Consider the following 6,712-nt stretch of genomic DNA (forward strand, 5'->3'; position numbering starts at 1 on the left):
GAAGAGGAATAGGCACTTCCTAACCCATTTTATGAGGCCAGTATTACCCTGATAGCCAATTGGACAAAAATTGCATAAGAAAAGAAACTAAAGATCTATGTGGCTTGGAAATACAGATGTAAAAATTCTCAACCAATGCTAGCAAACCGAATCCAGCAACATATAAAAAAGATTATACATCGTGACCAAGTGAAATTTATTCGAAGAATATAAGGTTGGCTTAACATCTGAAAATCAATTAATGTAACAGACAATAACATAGAATAAAGAGAAAATATGATCATTTTAATAACCGCAGAAAAAACGGGCACTTCCTCACCTTGATAGAGGACATCTCTAGGTACTTCACAGCTAGTATCAGACTTAAAGGTGAAAGACTAGACGCTTTCCACCAAAATCAGGAATATTCAAGGATGTCTGCTCCAGCCAGTTCTAATTATCATCGTATTGGAGGTTCTCTTGAAGGTGATGAAATTACTCTAAAACCGACTGTGATTGGAGGGGATTTAGGGAGGACAAAAATGATCTAAAATTAGGTTGCAATGATAGTTGCACAAGCCTGTAAATATACTAAATGACATCAACTTGTATAGTTTAAATAAGTGAATTGTGTGGCACGTGAATTGTATTTCAACAAAACACAGACTTTTGGGAACATTTTTCACCATTATTTCTCAAATATTTTCTTCTCTCTGCCCCAAAACTTTGGTTACTCAAAAATTCTCTCTCATAATATTGTCCCACAGGTCACTGATGTTCAGTCTTTTGTCTCTTCCTTCAGTTTAGTTTCTTTTGCTGTGTCAAATTCACTGACCTTTTCATCAGTGTCTAATCTTCTTATAAGCTTCTCAGTGAATTATTCATGTAAGATATTGCATTGTTCCGCTGCTAGAAGTTCTATTTGGTTCCTTTTTTATACATCCAATTTCTCTTGTGATTATATTCATGTTTTTAAATATTTGAACATGTGTGGGAATGGAGGGGAGGCTGCATTGGGGTGTTTGAGTGGCTCAATCGGTTAAGCATTTGACTTCAGCTCAGGTCATGATTTCATGGTTCGTGGGTTCGAGCTCCGCATCTGGCTCTGTGCTGACAGCTCAGGGCCTGGAGCCTGTTTCAGATTCTGTGTCTCCCTCTCTCTCTCTCTGCACCTCCCCTGCTCGTTCTCGGTTTCTGTCTCTCAAAAATAAATAAATGGTAAAAAAAACAAAAACAAAAACAAAAAACTGTATGAAAATCTTTGTCTGCTAATTCCATCATGTTAGTCATTTCTGGGTAGCTTCCATTTATCAGTTTTTTCTCCTGGCTATGACTCACGTTTTCCTGAGTCTTTCCATGCGCAATAATTTTTTTGTTAAATCAGCATCACAAACTCTATATTGGGGATTGTTAAAGTTTATTGTTTCCTTTACAGGGCATTAGGAGCACTCTGTGAGGCAATTAGGTTAATTTTGGATCATGGTGAGCCTTTCAAGGCTTGTTATTAAGCTTATTGGTGTGAGCTGAGGGCAGTCTTTACTCTGGGCTAGTTCAGCCCTACTGCCAAGGGGTAACCTTCTGGAGTCTTGACTGAATGTCCTACATGTATAAATCTCCATTCTAGCAGCTCAACACATGAATGATTCTCAGCCTTTCTGAGCTCTGGGAATCGTGCTCCTACAACCCTCCATTCTTTGTACAGCCTCATGGGGTTTCAGCATTACACTCAAGAGAACTATGGAGACTTCTGGAGGTCTTTCTTCACATAGCTCCCACCTCTGTGGTTTCTTTCCTAAAATTCTAGCCACTTCCTTGAACTCCAATCTGCCTCCTCAGCTTAGTAAAACGACTGCACTCTGCTTGGGATCTCTGCACGTTGGTCTGGAAAGTGCCTCTGTTACCAACTCAATTGTGTTCCCTCCAACATACTGAAGCCCTAATCCTTAATGTGACTACATTTAGAGACAGGGCCTTTGGTAAGGTAATTAAATGAGGTCATAGGAGTGGGGTCCTAATCCTATAGGACTGGTTCCGCACCCCCCCCCCCCCCGGTTAAAGAGAGAGAGAGCGACAGAGGGAGACAGAGAGAGAATCTCAAGCAGGCTCCATGCTCATTACAGTCTGACATGGGGCTTGATACCACAACCCTGAGCTGAAATCAAGAGTTGGATGCTCAACTGACTGAGTCACCCAGGTGCCCAGGCTGGTGTCCTAAGAAGAGACACAGGGTTCTCTTTCTCTCTTTCCATGTGGGCACAGAAGAAAGATCATGTGAGGACACAGTGAGAAGACAGCCATCCACAAGCCAGAAGGGAGGCCTCACCAGGAACCAACCCTGATTGCACTTCGATTTTGGCCTTCTAGTTTCCTAACTGTAAGAACATAAATTTCTGTTTTTTAAGCCACTCAGCCTATGATATTTTGTTATAGCAGACTACGTCAGTACGGCCTCCAAGAGAAAGCCTACGCCATTGTATGTAGTTCCTTGTTATTTCCCTCTTAGGGATCAAGGTCCTGCACTGCCTGCTGTCCAATTTCTGAAAATAGTCATTTCACATATCTCATCTTTCTCTAGTCTATTCAGGAAGGTTCAGTTGCAGTTAATCCCAATTAAATGAATTTCTGAGAAGAGAAAAAGATGGAGAGTCACAACCCCACCATGAGGGACACTTGAGAAATCTTCAGTCACCACCCACTACTCTCCAGGAAAAAAACAAGTACATTATGCCATTTTGATTGGGGTGGGAGTTAGAATCCTAAATGTATCAGGCAGCCCAGCAGAGTCCTAGCAAGATTTCAGACTTCATCAAGATAACACTTCTGGTCCTGTTCATACTTGTATTGACATGGAGTTCTCATTCAGTTCAAGGGAGTAATCAGTTTACTTTCCATCATACAATTTTCGTTGGAATTAATAAGAAAAATTAACCCCCTAAGTGAAGGTCTAGGCTCAGTGTCCTTCCTGAAATCAGTACTCACATGACATGGACTGTAGATGTTAATTAAGATTATACCCTGGGCTGGGCCACAGAGGGCAAGGATGACGTCTCAGAAAAACAAGAAAGAACAATCACACTAAACCACCAGGCACTTTAATTACAGTGAATTTCATGCTCTCAGGGCAAGAAGGGAGGCTCCTTAGGCAATGAGCAGAAAATAGATACCGAGAGGAATGTAAATGATACCCAAGGGTTAAAAGCTGTATTGTAAACATGAAACTTTAGATTTAAAGGAGGAGAATTCTGAGGGAGTCTAGTTTCAGTGTGATACGGAACCCTAAAGTAAAAGAAAACTCGAATACAAAGGGACTGTAACCACAAAAGCTCACACTGGTTTTTTTAATTGAATAAATTACAGTATATATTTCCAAGGTCAAAGAAGTCTAAAGAGATGCTAAGAGAATGCCAGAATAATGATTTTGTTAGAGCCTCTGGATATTTCTTTCCCCTTCCCAGCCTCCCCTCCATTCCCACCCCATATCCTCACTACAGCCAGAATCCCTTTTTTAAAAAAATTTATCTAAATTCAAGTTAGTTAACATACAGTGTAATATTGGTTTTAGGAGTAGAATTTAGTGATTCATCTCTTACATAGAACACCCAGTGCTCATCCCAACTGGTGCCCTCTTGTAATGCCCATCGCCCATTTAACCCATCTCCCCACCTATCTTCCCTCCAGCAACCCTCAGCTTGCTCTCTGTATTTAAGAGTCTCTTATGGTTTGCCTCCCCTCTGTTTTTCTTATTTTTCCTTCCCTTCCCCTATGTTCATCTGTTTTATTTCTTAAATTCCACATGAGTGAAATCATATTGGTCTTTCTCTGACTTATTTCACTTAGCAGACTACACTCTAGTTCCATCCATGTTGTTGTAAATGGCAAGATTTCATTCTTTTTGATCGCTGAGCAATATTCCATTGTGTGTGTGTGTGTGTATATATATATATATATATACACACACACACACACACACATACACACATCAGTATATATCCAGTCCTCTTTATCCAGTCACCATATCCTCTTTATCCAGTCATCAGTCGATAATTTCCATAATTTGGCTATTGTTAATAGTGCTACTACAGATATTGGGGTCCACGTGCCCCTTCAAATCAGAATTTTTGTATCCTTTGGATAAATACCTAGTAGTGAAATTGCTAGGTTGTAGGGTAGTTCTACTTTTTTTTTAATGTTTATTTTTGAGAGAGAGAAAGAGACAGATCATGAGCGGGAGAGGGGCAGAGAGAGAGGGAGACACAGAATCTGAAGCAGGCTCCAGGCTCTGAGCTGTCAGCACAGAACCGATGCGGGCTTTGGTGAGTTCACCAACAGTAAGATCATGATCTGTGCCAAAGTTGGTCATTTAACTGACTGAGCCACCCAGGTGCCCTGGTAGTTCTACTTTTGTTTTCCACAGTGGCTGCGTCAGTTTGTGGAGAAAGAGAAATACTTTTGCACTGTTGGTGGGAATACAGCCACACTCACTTCTTAAAATCCAGATCTGATCTCACTGCTCACCCACACAAAAACCTTCTGTGGCTATCATCCATAGAACACAGCCCAATTCCTCAGCTCTTAATGCCCTCAATCATCTTTCCCCAACCCACCTTTCCAGCCTATTTCCCACTGTATCATCCCTCGTCCCCTGCCCCTCCTCCATATGCTATGCTCTGGACCCCTTCCCCTACAGGAATTAGCCACAAAGACCCTGTGCCTCTGTGCTTTCTGATCTCTAAAACGCTGTTCCTTCTGTGCCACCCCCCCTCATATCCATGTATCGAAAATTCTATCTTCAAGGGCTTAAATCCAATGTCCCATCCTTCTCTGCTCCGGGGGCCCTCTTGTGAGGCTTCTTGTATCAGGATTTGCCATGTTTAACATTTTTGTGTGTCTTCTGTTCTAAGCTCCCTGAATGTAGAAATTGTGTTACACATCTTCGCAACTTTTATCCTTCACGTTACCAAACACACAGAAACCCCTCCAAAAAGAGCTTTTAAGGGACTAAATGGAAGTGTTATTCTGAAGCAGGAAAATTCCAAGAATAGGATTGACTTACAAGTGCGGATTTGCTTGGCTCTCAGTGCAGACTCTAAAGCTACTTCCCCCGCCTCAGTCAGCCTAAGGAAAGGTAGAGGCCCAGATGATTAAAATACATTGTAATTATTGGAAAACATTTCTGGACTCCAGTGGTATGGAATGTTATCACTTCTTACCATCCAACTAATTAATGCAAATACTTCAGGGAGGAGGAGGGGGAAACCTCCCCAAAATCAATCTCCCCGCCCACGGGCACCCCCACCCCCCCACCTCCTTAGGTTATGTATTTCAAAGCTTCGCTTTAGCACACATTCCAAGGAAACAGGAACTTCCATGGGAAACACTGAAGCCTTTCTGTACCCACTTCTGTCCTCCGGGGTGGGCCACTACCAACAGTAAGCAAAGTTCTGTGACATTTTTTCCTATTCAAAAAGAAAAAGGATTTAATAAGGGCAATTTATTCGTTGGCTTGTTACATTTGACAGTCTTTCCCATGAAAATGTTTGTCACCTCCAATTTTAGCCTTTATTTCATTATTGGAATGAAAGGCTTCCTCTGTGAAGGTAATTTTAAATGTAAACACAGAAAACATCTCAAAGAGGCAAAGGGGATGCTCTGAGAGCACACCAGGCCTCGCTGACAGCAATCCCTTTCAGGCTCAGTTAGAAAAGGGCTGTCCTCCCCCACGCCAAGGGGCTGGCTGAGCTAAGGCACTTCCCCTCCCAGGTCCCAGCTGGAGGCTGTGGTTGTGAGGCTCCATTCTGAGTCACTCTGCATGAGCAGATGTCCCCGAGCGTGTCTCCTGACTAGTCTGTTGCTCAGTCTTCTTCTTCGCATTTCCCAGCACCCTTGTCCCACTCTAACTGTAACCCAGAGTTCTCAACACCGGCCCTACTGACATTTTGGACCAGATTCTCTGTTGTGGTGGAAGCTTGCCTTGGACACTGTGGGTTAATCTGCGGCATCTCTGGCTCTGCTCACGGCTGCCGGGCGCAACACACCCTGCCTCCCAGTCGTGTCATCAAAAGTATCTCACCAACGTCCCCTAGAGAATAAAACCCCCACAGTCGAGAGCCACTGCCTTAACAAAACCCATTCATTCATCCACCTACTCATTCACAGGCAGCACTTACTGGGCTACCATTTTTGCCTCCCTCAAGGCTTTCAGAGGCTTTTGTTCCAGCATGTTTGTCATTACGTTACTCTGTACGGTATTTACTTAGCTTTTTGGTATCGTAACACTCTTCAACATTTTATAACTCGGAGTTGTGCTTCTCAGGATCTTTCCACATGCGTCTTCTGGGTACAAATTTCCTGGAACCTACTCCTTCAGTCACTATAGTAATTCTTAAGCATGGCGCTTTACTACAGACTGGACAGAAAGTTTATAGAAGTTTAAAGGAAACGAGCCTCTAACGTAGCTCACTCTGTTTCTTAGGATGATGTGTACACACACGCACGCTCCCCCAAGAGAAATAAGATGCCATGGAGGAGTTACACACAGCCTCAGGAGAAACACAATTTTTTAAGGGGATGAATTTTGCTTGAAGCTTTAGGAAGTTAAAAATAAATATTCTTGTTAACACCAACATCAACAACTTGGAGTGAAACAAAATCTTTCACATGGATTTTAAACTAAAAGAGGTCAACAAAATTGTTTTGCAATGGGTCACATCAAGCCCCGGTCCCAGGCAGACCT

This window comes from Panthera tigris, chromosome C2 (genome assembly GCF_018350195.1).
Source record: "Panthera tigris isolate Pti1 chromosome C2, P.tigris_Pti1_mat1.1, whole genome shotgun sequence".
Classification (NCBI taxonomy): domain Eukaryota; kingdom Metazoa; phylum Chordata; class Mammalia; order Carnivora; family Felidae; genus Panthera; species Panthera tigris.